Genomic DNA, 24,276 nt, shown 5'->3' on the forward strand with positions numbered 1-24,276 from the left:
AGGTTGTGTTCAAACAGACCAGGTGAAGAGCACATAACAAAATTCCGGGAAGGAAATTGAGAACAGTTTACTTAATTCATTTCAAATAAAATAATTCATTCCATGTTTAGCTAGTTGCAAGCAATAAAAGGTTAACCTACCGAAACTCCAGGAGTTGATATTCATTGATAGCCCCACCCAACTACTGACACGTTTCACTTAGTCACGCATTCTTTACAAAAACTAAGTACATCAGTTTCTTGGCGTTAATCCACTTTCTCAACAGACTCATGCCAGTGGATCTTTTGTTGAAATTTTATTGACAATTTTAACTGAAAAATGGACAGATAGTTGATTAATATCACCTTGAACACCTTTCCACTAAAGTTGCATTTAATCTTCTATTCTACACAGATTGAACTCTGGTTCTCAATGTTTGGACTCAACTGTTATTTTAACCATGGGCCTAAGGAGAGAAGCTGTTGGGAAGCTGTTTTGGTTTTCTTGTTAGGTTAATCCAGTGGAAAGAGCAGCCTGAAGAAGCAAGTCTTTGAAATATATTTATCAATCCTTGAAGTGCCAGAAAGATCAAATGTTTTCCTCCAGAACTCCAAAGGGAAATTTAGTCCTCCCTTTCCCTGGGCTCACCCTCCCTACATTTTTGACCGAAACTCACCTCCTGTTGGGCACCATTCCTTTAGATGCTGGTGCCAGCCTCCTCTCACCCCAGCTATGCTCTAGTCCATCATCAGAGCCTTCCTTTCAATGGTTTCAAAGGGATCCTGGCATGAGTCATGCTGATGAGGGCCAGGAGTTAGATTTGCCAGACCTGGCAATGTTGAAATGAGCAATATTTACCTCACACTTTGGCAGCAGCCTGCCTTTTCCTGTCCTGTGGCTGCTCTGTGTTAACGAAGATATTTCTTCATAAGCACCAACAGTTTGATCAGGGACAGATGGCACACAGCTTCCTGTGCAGCTAAGTCATAAAGACCAGGTATGTCTCTGTTTGATCTTTGGTCTGTATTGACTCAGGTGACTTCAGTAGGGATGGCGGAGATGTTCTGGGGCTTCAAAGTGTGTAAACAAAAATCAGGCTGTACTGCAATGCCAGATCAATTCTGCAGGAATATCCAGATGTTGGCTGAGAATATGATCAAGGTTGTTTTAGATAATCCCACTTTTATTGATTGAGATCACAGACAAACAGACAGATAAGAAATACAGTTAACAATCATGCAACTGAACTATGGAACAGAGGAGGCATCTTAAGAGGAAAATGCCAGAACATGGGAGGTGCAAACAATATTTATAAATGAAACAAGTCAAGTGTTTTAGCAAAAACAAGAACCTGTAACACACCTCATATTAAACTGGCTCAGAGCATCCTGACGTTCAAACAAAATACAGTGACTGCCCACATAGGTGAAGAGAAGAATGCGAGTTCAGGGAACCAGAAGTGCGGTTGCATTGAGGAGGTTTTAAAAATTTCTTTTATGTAATGAAAGTAAAATTAATTGAGTAGGATGGAGCTCCAAAGGCTAGGAGCTTGTTGGTGGGATGAGAAATTACCAGTGAGGGTGGAATAGTTAAGATTAGAAGCACTTATGGATATAAGGTAGGATAACACAGACTGAAGGATAGGGATGATAGGATTATTGGGTTTTGTGGAGGCATGTGTGAAGACTGACATTTTGGAGGATTGAGGTGGTCTAGTCCAAATTGGAGAGCAATGAAAACATGGACCAGGGTTTCAGCCAGAGGGGTAACACCATGCTCTTGGAATGGGCCAGATAAGGAGAACAGAGCTGTGGTAAGGTCAAACAGACCCCACATGCTTGTGTTTTCTGATTCAACCTAAGATGGAAGCTGGAACAAGGAGGGCAGCTACATGGAGATGTTTTTATAAAACAAAAAGCATGGTATTCATTTTGATGGTATTCATTGGGGGAGGCTTGGTCACATCCAATTTTTGATTTCTGTAATAGAGTTTGAGCATTTGACCACAACCTTAGCCTTTTTGTCTAATTCTTTGCCATGAATGCAAACCTTTTTGTAATTCTTAATGCTTTGCGCTTATTCATGCTGTTGCAAAGCTATCAAAGCTTTCATTGCTACATCATTTCAAATTTTGCAGACATAGGACTGATAACTTTGATATATTGTAGGAGAAATCCAAATATACAAAGAGCCTTTCAATTAAGAATTCTGCTGAAGAAGAAACTTAGTGGGATCTATTAGTCCTGTAAGCTAAGCAACTTTTTTTTCAAATTAGGCTAAAGTTCTTTACTAATCCAAAAAAAACACACCAGTTTTAAAACTGGTCTCACTTGTAAAATATGCAGTGAAGCGAATTGGTCCAAACCTGTCGACTTCTAATCCACTTTAGGTAGTTAGTTTAAGTGACCTCTTCTTAACCTGTAAACATTGATGATCCAGGGCCAGAGGCCACTTTGGCAGCTTCAAGCATTCACACCAGGATCATCAATGACATTACATGTTTTTTGACCTCTGGTGTTCAAAATGACTGAATATGTTGGGTCAAGAGATCTGATTCCGCTTCCATTTCTTTTTAAATCCCACATTAAACTTGTATCTTTGGCATTGTTTGTTTATGTATGAAAGGTATTGAGATTCTGGCTTTAGAATATCTGTACTGTAAGAATTTATTACCACATTCGTCAGAACCTTCATTTACATGACATAGGAAAGGTGTGGTGCTGATGACCACATTGCTGGAAACAATGAATTCACCAACTGGTTTATTAGCTTATTCGTATAATCAAAATGAATCCATGCCCTAAAAATTAAATCCAATGGTGAACACTTAATATTGTATCATAAATCACATATTTGGAATATGAAATTCAAAAAAACTTCATTTCATTAGATGCATTGATATATTGGTTTCCTCTTCAAAGTTCTGCAACTAACAGCCTCCATTGCAAAAATAAGCTACTTCTTCAATCAAAATAACTCATATTTGAATAGGACTTGTTCAATATTTAATTAGTTACTCTTTTAAATCCTCCTAGATCCCTTTCCCATTATTGGGCCCTTCCTTCATTTCAACATCTCAGGTTTCTGCCTGCACACATTTCCAGAGTCTTCAATGCTTCTTTTAAGTATGTAATTAAGCCTTTAATAAGTATCTTCTGTCTCTAATACCCATCAAAATATTATAAAATACTCTCACCAAGATATATTCACTAATTTCCTTCCTCAGCTTCTGACCCAGGAAACTGATCATTCTTGATGATGTCAACCCTCATTTAAATTCGTCACTCTCTAATCCTCTGAAACCACTGTGCTCCAATTCTCCATTAATACTTCTCACCACTTAATCTCCTCAAGCTTTTTTCAGTCACCCCCTTGACTTTGCTATCTCACATGGACCATCTCAATTACAGGCAAGGCTCAGATCACATCCTTCAATTGCTCTTCATTTGCTTGCCTGTTCCCCTCCCAACCTCACTTTCCTCATGTCTGCTCCTGGATAAACATCTACTGGCTCTTTAGAAATAGTAACGGTCTAATCTTTCAACCATAACCTTTCCGCAGCTTCCAGTCTGTTCAACTGAGAAAACTATGAGACTCCCTCACCCAGGCTGTTGCCTGGATCCACTCTCATCTTTCTTCCTTGGCTTCTTTTCTCCACTCCAAACCATCTCCCTGTCTCTTCCAGTCTCACCAACAACAAATGCAAGGAACTCAAAGACTTCTTTGTCACAAAGATTGAAATCGTTCAGTCAACTGGCTCTACAGTTTCCCTTCCTTCCCCTACTCCACTAGGCCAGATTTCTAAAGTATTCTCCAGCTCCAGATCCAGACCCACAATGTTCTTTAATTCTTATCCTATCTCTTTTCATTATATCTCTAAGCTCATAGAAGATAGAATATAGAACACTACAGCATAGTACAGGCCCTTCAGCCCACAATGTTGTGCTGACATTTTATCCTGACTCATCTTTCCTGTAAAACTATGTCCTAAGCTGCCAAGCCTATTTCTACTGAATTGTTCCAGCTCTGACCAGCTCTCCGAACCCTTATACTGTCTAACTTGTCAGAATGTCACTTCTTATACTGTGGAGCAGAAATCTCTTCCAACTAAAACTGAGATTACCAAAGCCAATGACCTGCTGCTTAATGCAGACTCCGTTCCATTACCCCTGACCCCATTCTCATCTTGACAACTGCCTGACGCTGAACCAGACTCCATTCCTAAACAGGATGTCACATTTGACCTTGAAAAGACCTTTGGACTACAAATTTAGGCCATGATTGAGACTGCTTATTTCCAGTTCTATAACATTGTCTGACAGCACCCTTGCATCTGCTGATCAGCTCCTGAAATTCTTATCTGTGCCTTTGGTATCACTGGACCTGGCTATATGAATGCAATTCTGATGGGCCTCCCTTGTTGTACTCTCTGTAAACCTAAGGTCATCTAATCTGCTGCCTGCATCCTAATTTACACCACTTCCCATTTACAATGTGAATACTTACTGTGCAACACCTTGATGTTAAAATCTTCACTTTCATTATCAGGTCTCTTCATCATTCAGCCCTCCCATCACTTTAATCCCTTGAAACTCTACAACACTGCAGATATTTGTGCATGTCCAGCTCAAGCCTCATGATTACCATCACTGTTAATTATGCCAACATTGGTGGCTCTGCCCCTTGCTGCCGAGGTCCTGAGGTCTGGAATTCCATACCTAAGCATCTCAGCCTCTTAGTCTCTGTTTACTTAATAAAATTTCCCTCTTTGATTTGTCTTTGGTCATCTGCCCTAATGGCTTTGTGTAATTTTTTTTGATAATGGTCCTGTGATGCACCATGAAATGTTTTGTTATGTTAGGGATGTCACATAAGAACAAGTTGTGGTTGTATTAGTATATTTTCAAGCATATTTGATCAGGAAGTTGCAACAGAAAAGTCTGTGCAGATTAAATTTAAAGGAAGTAATAATATTAAATTGATGTTGCAATAGAATGATGAAAATGCTGGAAGCCTTTTCGGTGCCTGAGAAGGCAACTCTTCCTGTTCTCAGGTTTTGCCAAGTCTAAGAGAGTAAGCAACTAAGAGGAAATTAGGAAAAATGTAGACAGTTGCTGGCAGCAGGTGACAGTGTAATTGATTACCTGACTCCTTGCTTAGTGGCAACTGAACTGGTTCTGCAAGAGGTGGTTTCTTTCTCGATGGTACCTGCCCCAAAGCTCAGCAGTACAATGTCCAAGCTTGGAGATGAAGCCATACTTAAAACCAAAAATAAAAGTGTCTGGGGTATTCCCACTGGAACATTAATTGATGTCCATTGTACTGCCAGGGGCAAAATAATTCACAGAATATGTACAAAATATTTCGAGCAATTAACTGACAGCAGGAAAAGCAGTTTAAAAAAGGTACAGTACTCTCCCCTTATTATTTTTGTGTTCTTTCCATTATCTCCAGGGTCTGTATTGTGGCCTGGAAACTTTGATATCTATGCCATATAGTTGGTATTAATGTTTGAAGTTCTAAGTTAGTAGGAAATAATTTGCAACACTGATACTTGCTGCATATTTAATGAATGAAACATATTTGTGTGTGTGTGGGGGGGGAATGCTTTAATTCTGCCATTCAGAGAGTATGGTGAATACCCCTTACTGCTTCAGTATGTTCCTCTATGATTCTTTTAAAGGACTAAGTGTAATCCAGAATGATTTGTCATTTCTCACACCCACTGCTGGGACTGAAACCTGCAAACCTCCTCCTTCCCCAATTACATAGGCCTTTCTAAAATAAATCTCCCTTCTTGTAGTTACTCATTATTATAGTTAAATGGAAATGGACCATCTACACCAGGTGGTTCAAAGCATTGGAGAGGTACCACCAATGCTCTCTCAGCTAAATCTTCCAAATTCACGGCATGATAAGTGAACCAACAGCAGCATTCTCTCCTAGGCAAACAACCCTGGTATTGAGGCTCTGATTATTGGTTTGCAGTAGTAAATTATTTCTAATTTGCATACAAGAACTTTCAATTTCATTTCCACGAAACTGGTTATGCACTGTGTGCAGATGAAAAATGCTGTCTTTTGATCTGTACATTGTACAACAGGAAGATGTTACAGTCTATCTCATTAGATCTGTTGTTCTTTACATGTTTCATCAAAATACTTGGACAGAGTGTGTATCATTCATAATATCTTAATTCGGTTAACAAAGAAGCCACTTAAATCTTCCGCAAGGTGACTTGAGCATACATTTGTTCTTTTTTTTAAAAAGTTATATAAGTTCAAATAGATTGCATTGAGAATAGTGTGTCTACAGAATGAAGATCACCTCCTTTTTCACCACCCCCTCACACACACACCTTCCCCTCCACCTCACCATTTGACTACTGCTTAGAAACAGATCACCAGATTCAGCTGAGAGCAGACAGTATGACTGAGTTATTAACATGCCTATCATTCTACCTGATCCATAATAAGAGGCAGTTCCATGAGGGTTTTACAATTTTAGCTATTCCATTATACCATCGGTTGCATTTCTATTTCTTGATTGATCTTAATTCAATCCCATCTTTCTCCTGGTATCCTTCCTAAAACATTAAGATTACCCTTGCTCCTTCTCCAATTATATTGACCTTTACAAAATAAATCTCCCTCCCTTGTAGTTACTAGTTATTATAGTTAAATGGGCATGGGCCACCTACACCAGGCAGTTCAAAGCATTGGTGAGGTACTACCAATGCTCTCTCTGCTAAAGCTTCCAAATCTACGGCAGGATAAGTGAATAAACAGTAGAGTACTCTCCTCGGCAAATATCCCTGGTTTTGAGGCTCTAATTATGCTCACCCAATTCCAATGGGCAAGCCAAGTTATCTATATACCTGACACCAGACTTTTGAAGCACACGCTCTACTCCGAGCTCATAGCAAGAGATTACTAGGAGGACAGAGAAGATACTTCAAGGATGTTCTCCAAACCTCTTTGAAATTCATGCAACAGCCTTATTGGTTCATGGGAATTCCTGGCCCTTGACTGTTCTAAACAGAGGAGAATTCAGGAAGGCACTGATCGCCTTGAGTCACTTCGATGAGTGCACCAGCAAACCAAGTGAGCATAGTGAAAAGAGCACACCAGCTCCCGAAAAATCCACCCTATCGTACACCTCCTGCTTCATCAGTGGCAGAGTCTGCAGAAGCCATACCAGCCTCATCTGCCAGCTGAAAACCCATGAAACTAGAGTAGGAGCAAATCATCCTTGATCCCAGGAGGCTGCCTAAGAAAGCATAGTTAAGTATATTTGACCTTGTGGCATTACAGATACTTGAGGTCTTTAAAAGTCTTTAATGGCCAGCTTAGATGTGGTGCATTCTTTGGTATTTGAAACAATTGCCATATAATGTGTGGGCTGAACAAATGTTCAGAAACAAATGTTCTGAAAGATGAATAGAACTAAGAACCAGGGGTTTATCTGTACTCATACCCACTAAACCAGAAAGACAAAAAAATGACAGGTCCAGCAAGATTCCATACTGTTCTGAACTTTGTGTCTGTTGTGCAAGATTGTTTCCTTTCTACCCTTTTTTTACTTAAGCAAATGTTGCTCTTCCAAATTGGGATGGCCTTTACAGTTTTATTAAAGGGTAGGTTATTTAAAACATCTTCTTCAAATAAGGATCCCATTTCAATAACAGGATCTGCAGCGACAGCACAGCTCATGTTTTTAATTGTTTTCAAATGATGTGCAACAGTGCACCTTTCTCCATTGTATCTGTGTAGTATACTTAAATGACTGTCAAACAAAAAAAAATCATTTTTTCATGCAAGGGAGAACTGCAATAACAATAAGTTTGTTTGTGGGTATTGAATACAGTGCAGCAACATTAAGGAAAGCTAATTTTTTAAAAATCAAATGATCTACATAATTCAACAATTTTAAACGAGTTTTGTCAGTTCATTACCAACAAATTTCCCACAGCAATTTCCTCTAAAAATATTACGAAGTATGATGTTAACTGTAAGTCTATTATTCTATTAGCTTAAAGGTATTGTGAGTTCTTTTCACTGTGGTTTTTATTGGCATCTGTAATGCCTCTTTCGATTCTAACTTGCAATTCCTTTTAATCACAGAACCATTAGAGATGGTACTAATGCTCATGTTGGTTTAGAAACTCATTCTAACAAAATATGCCGTGCCATTTGGATTAGACCTAACCTGGACCAGCATAACCTTTCTAAGCCCCTTGGTGCCTGGTGGGAAAGGCATGGCATGGACCCCACCTAATTTTTCCATGCTAATTTCTTCAGTGTCAATGGTAAGCACTATCCCTTTGTCATGGATTGGAAAATCCAGGTCAATATCTATTTTTTTCCTGAAATGTGTGGAACTGCCTCTCCCTCTGGATGTTATTCCCTTTGCAGCATCCAAGCCTGACGTCATCCATTGTTGCAACTTGATTGGCCCATTTTCTCATTTAATCCATTGAAATATGGACCTAGGCACCATCTGATTCATCAGCAGGCAAAACAAAAAGATGAATGGAATGTACAAGTATGAGGCATCAGTTTGTTCAAAGAGAATGGCAATCTGAGATATTCACCCATTGGCTACCATTTATTTCAATACCTGCATGGCTGCTTAAGAATGCCACCATTTGTGAAATCTTTCTCGTTTAGATCTCCCATCCACTGGGCTTCTTAAGTTTAGCTTTTGTGCTTTTTTAACCACTTTCTCAAGCTATCTGGAGGAATGCTTTCAATGAACTATGCACATATATTCACAGATTTCTCTTTTTTTGGTACCTCCTTCAGCATTATGCCTTCTAGTTTACATTGCCTCTTATTCTTCACATTAAAATGTAAAACTTCACTTTTCTCAACATGAAGTTGATTTACCACATATCTGCCTATTCCACTACCATGTCTGTGTCTCCTTGAGGTCTATTACTTTCCTCGTAGTTTTCCAAGTCTCCTATTTTAATGAGATCCACAAATTTGGAAATAAAATATATTATGTAGAGCAGTGGTCCTAGCACTGGAGCCTGAGAAACACCACTGTATGCTCCCCTCCAGTCTGAGCAACAGCCTTTCACTACCACTGCTTCCTGAATATATTACTGTGACTTACCATACCAAGTGAATAGCTATGCACAATTTTTTCTCATTGCTTATCAAGAGAGATCCTGTTCAGATACTTTTGATGGAGATATTTTTCTTCAGATCTTAGCCAAGAGATTTAATGAGACTGAACCCATGCTTCAAGCAGGCAACAGCATCCATTGGAAGCATGGCAGTGAAGGTCAGGGTTGCACAGCCAGCGAATGTTTCTACCATTAAAAGAATAGATAGGAAATCTTGCACAAAGTTCCCCACAATGTGTTCGCTTCACATGTCACTACCCAGTGGAGAACAGGATTGTTGAATCAGCGATCGTGGTTATACATTGCTTCAAGGTTCTGCAAATTGAGTCAGATCTCATCATGTTGTTCACAACATATTAGCTAAGCCTGTTGTGGGAGCCTAACCATGTGATATGTTACTGCACAGATAAAAGAAAAGCATGTTCTGCAATTTTGTCATGTTATTTTACAAGTAGAATGTATCAATATCATTACAAAGTCTGCAAACTGAAGAAAAGTTGACAAATTTGATTTGTACTCGCTTCAAGGGATGGTGACTTTTTTTTCCATACTGTGCTGTCTATAGAGCTGCAAGCAGTCCATTTCAGTTATTAGCTAGAATTGACATTGGTTGTAGGTGTGTAAGCATTAAAAGAGCAGCCTTAAGGGATTTGACTAATATGTGAGGAAGTGCCAAATGATAGCAGAGAGCAAATTAACTTAATGCTGACTTCAGTTGCAACTTCACATTTATCATTGACTTTCAGTACTCTAATTTTCTTGTGTAATTTCCAGTTTCACACATTCTTAGCAAGCTACGTTTTGCTTTGAGTGCTATGTTCTCCAGATCGCACAATACACTGGAGCTTTTAGCATTCAACGTATCAGAAATCTTTTGTGCATGTGTCTTCTAATACTTGAGCAGGGAGTGAAATGTGCCCTTATGAATAGTTTTTGCTTTGGAAATAATCAATAGATGAATATTTTTGGAGTTACTGATGTTACTGTAATTCCCAAAGGGTGTTAATCTACAATAAATTGGTAGTGGTAATATGTAACTTCTCTCACACTATTTCCCAACATGTTGAGTTTCCCAGAGCAGCAATGTCACCCAGAAAAATTGCTATGTCTGATGGCTCTGTTGCTTTCCAAGGGAGGGAAGGGGAATTGGCTCACACTACATTCCCAAACACAATTAGCCAATGGAAAGAGAATGAAGGGAAAGCATCTTCAAAAATGATAGAAAAACACTGCAAAATGAACAACATTTGGCATCTGGATTAAAGTGTTTGCCAATTTGCCTAAACTTATATATTTCATAGGAAGGGAAAATGGGATATATATAATTGGAATCCATTGTTACACGCACAAATGTGAGGGATCTCTTCTTCATCAGGAAATGTTTATCGGAGCTCATTCACCTGCTGGAGTTTCTGACCAAGGCTTGGTGTAATAATGTTGGGCATTAGAGAAAAATGAACATCTTTTCTTGCTAACATTCTACTGTAAATATATAATTTAAACTTGTGAACTGCTGATGAAGAAAACGGCTGATCATCTTATTAGGCCACTTGCTAATGTTGGAGATTAGTCAGGACAATTATGTCACAGGGTCATTCCAGGATGCAACTAGTAATGTTGGTGACATTGTTCACCAACATTTCCAACATTCTCTGTATCCTACATTTCCTTCACCATGATCACATGAAGCAAGAGGAGAGAAAATAGGCCTCCTTTGCATTTTAGCTTTCCCCAGGTTAGGGAGAAAGTCACGCTATCAGATAACTCACCGAGTAGACCATTGCTCATCTAAATTGGTAAATTGCTTTATTATTGTCACATATACCAAAGGACAGTGAAAAACTTTGTTTTGCTATGCATACATATCATTTCATCACATCATTACATCGAGGCAGTACAAGGGAAAAGTAATATCAGAATGCAGAATATAGTGTTATAGTTACAAAGAAAGTGCAGTGCAGGAAAAGAACATTATTAGTAATTCTTAGAATTTAGATTTCATTGTGGAACGATTATAATAGGAGTAATGAATAGATCTGCAGAGAGCAGCTTGCAACGAGTCACCGTGCTCCAGTGCCACCTTGTATTTCTAGAATAATGATTCCACTTTCTGGACTTTTCTGGAGGAGCTCTAATTCACTCTCACAAATGCCTACCAATTTGTTATTTTGCATTGCATGCTACAAATCTTGCTATATGAAGGACAAGCTTCTCGTCATTTGAGCAGGATGTTGTGGAAGACAGGGAGTAGAAAGAAAAGCAAGAGAGGAATTGATAACTAGTCTGTCTTGGTGCCATAGCTTTTAGAGAATGATTCTAATGCAAGTGCATTCAATCTGAGCAACCCTCCTCTTCCTTCCCCAATAAGCTGTACCAACATCCTTACAACTATTTTCTTTACCATCAACATCTGATTACTCGTGTAACAATGGAAGTTTGACTACAATTAATAAGACAAAAGACAAGTCAAGCACTTTATTCGAATAATTCCATTCATATTTGCACAACATTTAGCTATGGAAGAGACAAATTATGTTTGGTGGCTGCTGTCTGTGCTCAGTTGCTCATCCTGGTGCTCCAGTGAAATGCACTTCCTATGGCAGCAACATGAAAGGTGGAAAACTGCTGGCCATGATGGGTTGCTTTGAGATCTTGGCTTTAAGGGATTGTCTGCTGACAGTAGAATCTCAGCCCAAGCCCAGGCAGTCTGACCCTGCTGGCAGTGTGGCACTGAAAGGGGTATTGTTGGATTGAATGGCATGGGAGCAAGCATTCTTTTGTCATGGCAGAGGGCAGCAAGTGCCTTTTTACGTGACTCAGTATTACTTTGCTGGAGGAGTGCCTCAGCACTCCTTATGAGGGCTGAGTGCAAAAGCAATGCGATAGTCTGGAAGTCTTTTTCATTACTGGACCACAGAGCCAAGCTGGCAACCACCGAAGATTTCATGATAACATACAAGCTGACATGGAAGCTAAAAGAGCTTTTGCCAGAGAAAGCATCATTACAGGCCTTACTGCTGTGTTCGTGGAGCCCATCAATGCTCCAACTCGAAGAATAGTCTTTGACATGAGTTAGATCTGAACTCCTCCATGATCTAAGCCCCTGGAAACTTGCTGACAGGATCCCTCGTGTACTTATTATTTCATGGTGTTTCATCTAATCTCTTTGTGGCAGAAATAAGATTCAATCTCATTTTCTGTGACCTGACATCTGTGCTTTTCTATCCTTCTGCCCTGGTTCCTACACTGTTATTCACCATATCTCTACCTCTAGTTCTGAGCTGTTTTACTATTAAACTAATTTGACTGTAGAGTTTAAGATATAGTTCTCCCAAAGAATTATAAGAATTACTTAATTTGTATACATTGGGTAGTGGTTAGGTAACTGGATTCAAAGAATTCTGCACCTTTCATCCAGATTTATGAATTCTTATCCCACCATGGCAGCTGGACTACTAAAATTCAAGCAATTAAGTAAATCTGGAATCAAATAAAAGCCAATAACAGTAACCAGGAAACAAGAAGATTGTTGTAAAATCCCATCTGGTTCACTAATTTCTTTCAGAGGTGGAAATCTAATGTCCTTGCTTTATCTATACTCTATGTGAATCCAGGCCCTTCTGTGTGGTTGATGTTTAATGGCTTCCTTCCACTGTTCAGGCATATTTAGGGATGGACAATAAATTCTGGTATTATATGTGATGTCCACATGCTGTGAACAAACAAAAAAAAACCCAAAGATTTCACAGAGAATAACAAAGTAGAAACTACGAAAATTCAGAGGTTTTGTCATTCTTTTTGGAGACTAAATACATGAAGATTGACAAGTAGTTTACTAGGTTTGTAAGAAGATAATAGATCTCAGAATATGACATGAAGTAGAACAAATATTCTCTCAATAACAGGAGGAACCATACTTGTAATTGTGATTTTTTTTTGTCAGGAGCTGAATGCAAGATAAAAATGGAAGAGCTATCTTAAGGGCCTCACTAATTTTTAATATAGAGAACCTCCCACATCATCGTTCGAAAAATGTTAGCTGATATGCAGTTTTATAAGAAAGGATAATAGGGCTAGATCATGTAATCCACAGCATATTATTCTGCTACAGGGATGAAGTCCTCAAAACCTTGAAAACCAACAGTGCCTTAGCTCAGCTATTTTGCAATGGACTGTTTGCATTGTAAAATTTTCTAAGTTTTAGTTAGTAAAGCAATTGACACTTTTTTTTTCTATAATAAGGATCAAAAGTGCCATACGTTGAAATGCACAGTGTATATCCTTAAGTTGAGAAAGTTTTTTTTGTTGTTAAATATAGGCTCAGATCTGTTGAAGTTACCACTTGAAATATGCTTCTTGGTTTTTGGCTATGTCTTCAATGCATTCAGCCACATAAAATTATTTTGCACCTTCAATAAAAGGTGACATCTGGAATATGCCTTGTGTGCATATTGGAGATACAAGTGTCACATTTCTCTAAAAGGTGCTTTTCAGGAGAAATGGGAGTTAAGGAATGACGTGCTTCCATTCCCCAGGGTAATGGCACTTACCTGGATCAACTGGGTGTCCTCACTATTAATAGTGAAACTGACATACCCATTATTAGAAATCTTACAGTGGGCTCCAAACTGTAATGCTGACCAAAATCACTTGCATGAAAAATATTACTTTTAGTTGGTACTCTTGAGGAGGAGGGGAACCCATAAATATGAGACTCAAATTGCCACTAGCTCCCACAAGCAACTCTCCCTCCATTTGGATCCCACCTGCCAGCATTTTTCCCTACATTTTCCATTCCAATTGTTGTGAGCGTTAGACCTTTTTATAGGAATTTCCCATCATCACCTGTCCTTGGAGTACTTCATTGCAATTTAATTTGTTAATATACAAAATGTACATCTAAACCCTATAAATGGTTCATCAACTTTTCTAGTAGAGAATATTTTACAAAACTGAATCTAAACTTGAAGAGGGAGGAGTTTGCTATAATGAATGTGCATATGCTGATGAGGAAGACCCACTGAATTCAGAGTTAATCCATGTTTAAAATCAATGGGATAAACAAATATAAATCTTCTTCATTTATTTTTCAATGTGCTATGGGAGTGCAATGAAGGCACTGTCATTTTGAAATGAATAAATTAAAGCATGTGTCTGGATGTTTTATAGTGATTACAGAACCCACTGATCCAAATTGACAACACTTTGGTTGTGTGGCAAGCTTCACAGGTTGTAGGATTTATTCACAAGGAAGGCTTCAGCTTGCTAACGTATAACAATCTGGGTCACTAGACTAATTTCATTTGCGTTTGCATAAACTAATAGTGAGGTATTATTTGTTTGCTGAAGACTTATTAAAACCCAAATATTAGTTCTTGGAATAATATTGTGAATTCAGTCAGTTATACTCACATAGCAATGGTTTGACAATTTCAGCCAACCGGCAGCAACAGTTGAGCACGAGACTCCCCTTCAGGAAGCACACACTCAAACTGCTACCTGCAATGTGATGGCCCTCTAACTTTAGCACATTGGCAACAAGTTCCCATTCATATGATGGATTCCAGGCTTTCACTATCTTTTGAGTCCTGTTTTTCTCCCCTAAATCCAAGTTTGACAATTGTCAGTAAGTGTGGGGCATAAAGAACCTCATCATGGAAAAAATCAAACATTTGAGGTCTCTTCTACTTCACAAATGAAGTTTCCTGTTAAATCAGCAGCACAAAACACTTCTCTATCCTGGAATTTCCAAACAATGTGGAAATCGGAGTGCACTGAATGGGCCTAAATTAAAAACATTTTTTTTTCAGTGGACTACTCTAGATCTCATGACTGAAAGTTTTAGAACCAACATTCTTGATCATCTAATCCTATGAGCACAAATTGCTGCTGGCATTATTAGCAAGTGACATCCAGGACCCAAAATTGTTCAGGCAGAATGGCTGTAAGCTCAGCTAGAATCAAGTTATACCTTTAATGCTTCCATTAATGAGGGCTACTGTGAATCACTGTCATTGACAAAGAACAGGGAGAAGTGCATTGGAAGAGATTACACAGATATTAATGTGTTTATCATATTTTGTGTGTAATTTAGCTTCCTAAATGATCCCTATTAACAGCCATCACTGAGTATGTCATTCTCTTTATATCTCAGATGCTTTGAGCAATTGTTCTACAAGATTGTTTGATTCACCCTCCTCAAGCCATGGTGCTTAGCAGTTTTAGTTTAGGAAGATAAAAATGTTAAAATTATGAATGGTTTTGACAGATTTTTTTACATGCAGAAAATCATAACTAGAGGACATTAATATAAAATAGGCACAGGAATTCCAAAGGGAAATTCAGGATGAGTATTTCTTCTCCAAAGAATGGTGAAAATATGGAACACATTACCGCAGGGAGAGGTTGAAATGAAGAGCTTTCAGGTGTATTTAAGATGCTAAACAAGCACATGAGAGAGAAAGGAATAAACAGTTACTCATGTCCACTGACATACAGGAGGAGGCTTGAGTGGAGCATAAATGCTGGCATTGACTGACTGGGCTGAATGGCCTGTTCTTCTTAGTTAACTCCTCAAAAAACTCAAGCAAATTAGTGAGGCAAGATTTCCCCCCCTACAAAGCCATGATGACTATCGCTGATCAGCATCTGCCTTTCCAAATTTACATTAATCCAATCCCTTAGGATTTTCTTCAATAATTTCCTTACCACTGACATAAGGCTCCCAGGTCTGCAGTCACCTGTATTGCCATTTGAAGGTGAGGCCAAGACTATGAGTGCCACTGGTGCATCAAACTATGACTAAATATTTACCAAGAGATTTAATGGTGAAATAATGGGAGAGTTTCCTTCCTTGGACCACACTATTTCTTCCAGTGTGGTCCTGGGGAACAGATTTCAGTTGGGAGGCCAGCCTCCAGCTTCTCACGTGGTCCAGAGCTACTTAAGACTGTGCTCCTAGAAAGGCCTTGACATATTGTGAGGCTCCAGACTCACCAGCTGCCAAAGCTGTCAATGAAATTGAATGTTTATGAATGCCTGGAACACCTGGGCAGCATCAAAATATTTAAAGCAATTAAATTTAATTTTAAAAATTGTTAAAATTAAAACACAAGTAAATACATTCAGCTGACCGAGTTAAACCAATTAAGAAATGTCAACACAAAAAAAGTCAGTGGGAATTTCTTCATGTTAAATTCAATGGGGCACCGCCCCTTGCAGCAGGTTAACCTGGCATGGGTTCAGTAGATGAACTTACCAGTCTTTTAAGCAGAGGATCTATCCCTTTGATGATAACGGGAATCTGATTGTTCTGAAACAACAGGAAGAGTTTACAGAGCATTGCCTCACTCCTCCCTCAAATTTCATCAGTATTGCTAAACGAGACACAGACTTGACCTTCAAGGACATGAGAAATTAGCTTGCAAGGAGAAATAACCAGCAGTTTCCAGGAGTAATCAGTCTGCTGATCAGTCATCTGACCAAGCTTTAAGTTCCTCATTTGATTTGATGTCCTCAGAGGCAAAATGATCTCTGTAACCACAGAAATCATTCATAGCTACAGTGCTCTAAAACTGAATTAGGTATTTTCACAAACATCAGTGTCATGTAGGCTCCAAAATGAAAAATCTGGGCCATAGTTTCCAACTTTTTTTTCCCACTAGCTCCCTGTATAGATAATTAATAAGCATTTTAAAAGGGATACTAAATCTAAGAGGCTCCATCTCATGAAAAGATAATCTGTATCTTGCTTAACAGAATGACCCGCATTTACCCGTTCAAGGAGAAGCAAGTTCAGGACTTCCATGCGTGTGTTGTCAAACACAGGACCCTGAATTTATTGAACACTGAATCTGTCAGTTTGTTCATTGCTCAGAATCCTTAACATTTAAACTGGGAAAATGGCACACGGATTCTGAGCCTGGTTAGACCTCGATCAGGATTGGTGGCCGCATTGTCTTCAATAGGGGACTTAGGGCTATGGTTAAGAAAGCAAAGCAGACCTTCTAAATTCAATATTTATAATTTTTAATTGTTAACTTCATTTTAGAATATCAGAGAAAACCTTAAAAATCCACTAGGTTTTTCAGCCATCTGTCAAAGCTTTCAGGGAGCTTCAGGGATAGGCTGCTCCAGTACATTATTAGAAACCCCGTGGTATTCCACACAGAAGGGACAGGCTGTGGGTGCAAGTGAGATTTGTGGATAGTGCGATTCCTGGGCTTGGTTTGAGGTTACAGGTTGTTGTGGGCTGGGCCGCAATGAGCCCCAGTGTACAACAGACGATCCTGGGAGCAGCAGAGGCTCAAATGGGCTAAGCCACCTCCTGTACCACAGACACGAAATGAAATGACATTAAAGAAGTTAGAGGGGAAAAAGAAAATATAACACAAGATATGCCAATTACCCATTTCAGAAATCTCATCATTTTTTTTTTAAATCACTGCAGTTTTCAAGCTGTGTTTAATTACATTCAATGTAAACTTTAAATGCAACACTCCATGACATCCAGAAAAAAAATTATAAATGTCAAGTATATTTTATTAAGATCTAGTTGTTCACACTTTAATCTCAGAGGGCAAATAATTCCCCATCCTCCGGGACAACTGGAAGCACTTCCATCCGTGTCTTTTGTTGCGTCACCTCAATCTGGGAACCTCTCAAGTTCACAGTTGTGGGCCTTTCTCCAACAACAGTGAGAGGGAGGCCAGGACAAGGATGGGATCTCAATATCTTACGGCCCATTGTGTCTGTAACAACTCTTTTAAAGAGTTCTGAAATTGCAGTTAGTGCAGGCAGGAGACTTGAACACCAGGACTATTCCACTGTGAATGGTGACAGACCTATGCTCAACAGTAACATTTCCCAGGGTATACAGCTGGATATGGGCCTGGATATGAACTTGGGCCCAGAAGAAAGGACCCAGCTTGACTTGGTCCCTGGTGCCAGACCCTGCCTGTTTCCTCCTCTGGGCATGGCATCATGGTCACTGAACCCAATATTGAATGGGCCCCGAATACCTGAACCCAATGCTGGTGGGACCCTGAGGACCTGGATGTGGCATCAGCTGTGCTCAAGCATCCAAGTTCAATATTGGGTGTGCTGCAGGGGGTCTAGCAGGCAGTAGGGAGATTCGTTCTTACCTCGAATCTTCAGCTGCAGCCTCCACAACCCTCCTCCCAATTACCTTGCATAGGAGGGCTTCTGTCCCAGCTTTATGGAGGCATCATCTGGCTGCTCCCTTTGAATAGTTGTGGCCATCTCAGGATTCGCAGTCCAGGACCCTAAGCCTCTTGGTTTTATGGGAAAGTTGGTATCCTATACACCTGGCATATGGGGCAGACAGTTCTTCTTCATTAACCAGAAACCTTGTATTACTCAAGATGTTTGGCAGTACTCCTACCACTCAAACCTTTCCTGCAGGATTCCAGGATGATTAGAGCTAGCAAAATCAGTATCTAGACCAGATACAGCACCTTCTGCTTCTGCTGGCTGTTCAAAACAACTTACCAAGTAGTCTCAGCTCTCCCACTCTGCCTCTTTTTCCCCCAGTTGGAGCTATTAAGCCAATATTAAATTAAAATTGTTACAATATGATTATAAATAAAAGCTTAGTTCAGCATGATAATTAATTCTCTTTCCATATGACAGTGCAGAGTTCCCCAAACCAGTGTAAATAGTAACCAACCTGGTTTATAAGTACCATATTTGTTTAAGCCTGCAAGCAATAATAGTGAGTAGTTTTCCAGCTTACTTAGTTTTTTGCGACCCATTGAACTGTGGGGGCATTGTGAATTGTATCCCAAACAATATGTAGGTACATCTTAGACCTGATTCAGCTCTTGGTTCCCTAAAAAGGTGTGCTATTTGCTTTACCTAAGTGCTCCTGCAACCTCGTTTACTGTCACTATGTACAAACTGCTTTGCCTGTCATAAATCATTACTTTGCCATCCTGACCCACTACTGAATTCAGTTTACAAATGGGAACAGTTTGTTTTCTCACTAACTTTTGTTAGTGGGACTACGCACAAATAAGCCCATTGATTCAACAAAAGGGTTTTGCACTGCAGCATTTTAGTTTATGAAGTTGAAACTACACAGGAGTTGTATTCATTTCACAACAGTGTGCACTGTTACAGAAATGAAGGTAGAAAAGCAAGTTGTAAAGTAAATGAGGGTAACAAAAACATTTAAATAATGATAAGAATCACATTTCATTTAATTCCTTCCTATTGGATTCTTCCAAAATGTTAGTTTGCATTGTGTATATTAGGGAGAGGTTGTTTGCGTATGATTAATTTTCTCCCTGGTCAATTCCTTTGTTAAAGTGCTTCTAAAAAAATTCATATAATTGTGAAAATACCAAGGCTTCACTCCCCTCTCATTCCTTTAAGGTTTGACTCAGTGTATTCTGATATTGGGTTACCACCAACTTTCAAATGAATCTAGGCAGCAGGTAGTTTGAAGCCTGTCCCACCCACCAACATTTTTTTTCAGTTGCCCTCAGCAAATGACTTCCCAGGAATTTAAGTAACTGGGGACAATAAACAGGCACAAGTACAGTACATAGAGTTGAACAGTTCTTGTTATCTGGACAAAAGGCTGTTCTTTGGCCAAGGCATTAGTGGTAACCCAGCTTGTTAACCCCAGGAAAAGTAAAGGTACAGCCAATATTCTCGTTACCAATTTAATCTTTTGAGGTAAACCAACTGAAAGCTTGCTGTTAATTTATTTACAGTAATCATTTTCCTTCAATGTCATATTCTCCCAAGATTAGTGATAAATGAAATGATTCAAATTTTTTCTGTAAAGAACTTTCTGTAAAGTTGAGGTTTGTGGTTGCTTTCTGATCTTCAGTGAAAATAGCTGGAAAATTTGTCCACTTTATTATTTATTTTGCTTGTTTGCCTTGGTTAAAAGTTTTAATATGTTTAACCAAACTGGTGTCCATAATCTAAATATATATGCTGATACATTAATTAATTTATGTGGGTTAGATTGAATCATACAGATCTAGACTTTCTCAAGTAACTGATGAACCACATCAGTAGGTTTAACTAACCACAGTTCTTTTGAGTTAAGTTTTCAATGCTGAACAAATGCCAGTCTTAAAAATCTTCAGTATATTATGATAATTTGTAATAATTTTTTCAAACCATAGTTTGAGAATATGTAAGAAAATGTTTCTATGTAGTGTTTATGGTGGGTATTATTTATAATATTCTAGTTTTATATTTTCTGGAATCAGTTTCTTTATTCAAAATTCCCACTTCAATGCAATTGCAAGGTGAACATTCAATTCATGTTCAAAACTTGAAGCAAACTTGCCACTCTTAACATGAGAATTTATAGATGAAGAAAAAAAGGGTTAATGTGATATTGTTATTTAATAAAGTTGGGTCCTTAAGACCATTCTGTTCATTTTTTCCTTTAAATTATTAACCCTACTAAGACGTCAATGAGCATTTTTTACCCAGCAGTAAATCTGATTGCCTAATTTCTCATTTATTTCCAAAGTTCCAAAGGGCTAGACCTGCTCCAAAGATCAGGGGTTAGGTACAAGTTGTTTCACTTTGTATCTGTACTGTGCAGATACAACAGTATTTATAGATATGACTGTTGCATCATTTTCTCCAGATTGGGGCTTTCAGGCAATAGAAGACTTTGATTAGTGCAAGTCAGACAGTGGTACCACTGGTTAATCAGTAACCTGATATTGCCTCAGGTTTCCTTGGTGCTAGGTACTCATTAGAGCGAGGTCAACTGTCACTGAAAAGAGTTACTAGCTCTTTTAGGTGTGTGACAGTTAACTGTAAAAGCTTAATAATTGTTCAACATTGTCAAAATATAATGGTGAATTTATCCCAACCACTTCAAAAAATGTTGGTCATATGCAAAATTAGATGTCTGGTCTCTTATGAGAAGAGAAGATAACTGCTGATATTTATGATTTATAACAGGCATTTCAACAAGAATTTAGTTACATTTCTGTGCCTTGAAACATTTAAAACTTCTTTTCAAGTTTTACAGTAACAATCTTTCATTTTCTCCTAAAAAATTATTTTTTTCAACAACCTCCTAATTAAATTTCCAAGTTCCGAATTATGTTGGTAATGAGATCCAAATAGTAATAAAATGAGAAAAAAAAACAAGTTTGCAAAAGTTAAAGGGTGAAGATGATTGTACAAACCTATATTATATGTAATCCTGTACTCATTCCATATAGAATCACACAGCACAAGATGAGGCATTTGGTCCATTGTAACTATGCAGTGCTTTAACTAAGCTATCCAATTAGTCCTACTTTCCTGCTCTTTCCATGACATCACACAATGCATTCTGTTTTGAAAGTAACTGTTCAACACGCTTCCTGTCCCCTTGCAAGTGGCATATTCCACATCATAGCAACTTCCTTGTCTTCCGCCTTGCTCTTTTGGCAATTACGTCAAATTTGAATTCTTTGTTTACTGTCACCACTTTCAGTGGAAACTAGTTCTCTCTCTCTCTCTCAATGCTATTTTTCATTTATTAAATTTATGAACGTGTTAAATTGCACCTTAATCTTCTGTTGAAAGGAGATCAATGCCACCTCATCTAGGTGTCTCTACATTTCTAAAGTACCTTCCTTACACCAAGAATTCTACTTGGCAGCTTCCCTTATCCCTTAACATCCATGCCAAGTGTGATACCCAGAACTAGTACAGGGCAATACCATGAGAATTGTATTGCAAGGGTCCATAGAAGTCTGTAGTCTCTCTGTAGGTGGATTTACTCTTGGCCCTAAACAAACAAAAAAAAAACATGCTGCTGGAGGAATTCAGCAGGTCAGGCAGCAACTGTGGAGGGAAATGGGCAGTCAATGTTTTGGGTTGAGACCCTTCATCTGGACTGAGATTAGAGGGGAGATAGCCAGTATAAAGAGGTGAGGGGGAGGGGCGAAGCAAGAGCTGGCAAGCAATAGGTGAATCCAGGTGAGGAAGGGGTTGATTGGCAGATGGAAGTCGGGGGGGGGGGGGTGGGGGTTGGGTGGTTGGAAGGAAGGGTGGAGACAAGGAAGGTTTGCAGTTGATGGAATCTGATAAAAAAATAAAGATGAGGAGTGAAGCCAATAAGGGAGGGAAGGTGGGCAAATGGGAACAGCAGGGGGTGAGGATAGGAGACCCAGTGGGAGGAGTGTGTGGGGTGATTGTAGATGGAGGAGGTGGGGGAAGGGAAAATAAACTGGGTGATAGGGGACCTGGGGGAGCGGAAATAAGGGTTGTGCGCAAGAGGACCAAAGTAGATCAGAAGGAGCAAGAAAGGGGACAGACAGGGAGCATGTTACCTGAAAATAGAGAATTCAGTGTTCATGCTACATCGTGCAGACTACCCAGGCAGAAAACGAAGGTGCTATTCTTCTTGGCCCTGGTCATTCTTCCTCTGTATTGCTGCTCGGCGACATTTTCAAAATGTATGTCATTAGGTTCCACTGTACATTGACCACATTGCTCAATCCTCAATTGTCTCCATGTTGTCAGCTGGCTTGCCCAACACAATTTCCTGGAACAGGTGCAATTTCCATCTGTTAAGCCCTGTAAAGGCCCAAAAGGATTCTCTGTGGTTTCCATCAGCATTTCTGTTTCCCATCCCACCAATTCAAATCCCCTTCCTTGTCTCAGTGTTAAACACAACCAGACTGTTTGCAGACTTGTCTTTTCATTGACACAAAATTGAGCTTCTGCCCATACATCTTCTTTATGATAAAGATCACCTACTTCCACATTCATTATAATGACCACCTCCACCACTGCATCAATTCAGCTGTTTCTGAAATCTCAATAAATACTTTTGTTACTTCCAGATGTGACTGTTCCAAAGTTCTGGCCTTCTATCCTTAATCCTACATGTAGATCAGGCTTATAAAAATCTTTACTTTTCGAATACCAACGCATATCAGAACCTGCATAATAATCATAGAACAGTACAGCACAGGAACAGGCCCTTTGGCCCACCATGATACCAATCTAAGTATTTCCATCTGCCTGCACTAGGTCAGTATCCCTCTATTCCCTGCCCTTTCATGTGTTTGTCTAAATTCCTCTTAAACTCTGCTATCCTATCTGCTTCCACCACCTCTCCAGTAGCACATTCCAGGCAAGTACTACTCTCTGGTGTTAAAAAAAACTTGCCTCACAAATCTCTTTTGAACTTTTCCCCTCTCACATTATGCTCTCTATAATTTGACATCCCCACCCTGAGACAAAGACATTATCTACCCTATCTGGGCAATTCATGATTTTGTATACTTCTATCAGGTCACCCCTCAGCCTCTGACATTCCAGAGAAAGCAATCCAAGTTTGTTTGACCTCTCCCTGTAGCTAATACTCTCCAATCCAGGCACATCCCATTGAACCTCTTCTGCACCTTCTCCAAAGCCTCCTTATCTTTTTCCTAGTGTGGTGATAATAATCCAAATATGGCCTAACCAAAGTGTTAGGCAACTGCATCATGACTTCCTGACTTCTATACTCAATGCCCCAATTGATGAAGGCAAGTATGTAATATGCTTTTTTTAAAAAGCACCCTACCCACTTGTGTTGCCACTTTCAGGGAGCTATGGACTTGCACCCAAAGATCCATACATTAGTGTTCCTAAAGGTCCTGCCACTGACTATAAGCTTTCCTTTTGCATTTGACATCTCAAAATGCAACACCTCACACTTCTCAGGATTAAACTTTATTTGCAGTTTCTCCACCACATTTCCAACAGATCTATAGCCTGCTGTATCCTTTGACAAACTTCCTCACTATCCACAACTCTAGTTTTAGTGTCAATTGCAAACCTACTAATCAAACCATCTACACTTTCATCCAGATTATTTATATGCATCACAAACAACAGATGACCTAGCACAGATCCTTGCAAACCACCACTGATCACAGACCTCCATCACTACTCTCTGTCTTTTATGACTAAACCAATTAGTATCCAATTTGCCAACTCACAATGGATCCCATTGACTTAATCTTCTGGACCAGCCCTGCTAACTGATCAATACTGATGCTTAATCAATTAAAATCTCCTTTTAATAATTCTCATGTTCATGTTCAAATCTGTTTGTGTCCTAGCCTGTAACCTCATATAATCTTTCAATAACCTGACAACATTTAAAGGACTATTGT

General features: G+C 39.1%; 1 protein-coding gene across 17 annotated transcripts in view; it reads left to right on the top strand.

Moving 5' to 3' along the window:
• The window catches only part of rbm47 (RNA binding motif protein 47), a 158,299-nt gene that overhangs the window by 106,253 nt on the left and 27,770 nt on the right, over positions 1 to 24,276 (top strand). Inside the window, exon 1 of one of the 17 annotated variants that reach the window (XM_052043218.1) lies at positions 5,364 to 5,384. The exons of the other annotated variants lie outside the window; for them this stretch is intronic. The gene's annotated coding sequence lies outside the window, so the exon portion shown is untranslated. Of the gene's footprint in view, positions 1 to 5,363; positions 5,385 to 24,276 lie in introns of those variants that run through there. 17 annotated transcript variants of the gene reach the window in all.

This window comes from Pristis pectinata, chromosome 2 (genome assembly GCF_009764475.1).
Source record: "Pristis pectinata isolate sPriPec2 chromosome 2, sPriPec2.1.pri, whole genome shotgun sequence".
Taxonomy (NCBI): domain Eukaryota; kingdom Metazoa; phylum Chordata; class Chondrichthyes; order Rhinopristiformes; family Pristidae; genus Pristis; species Pristis pectinata.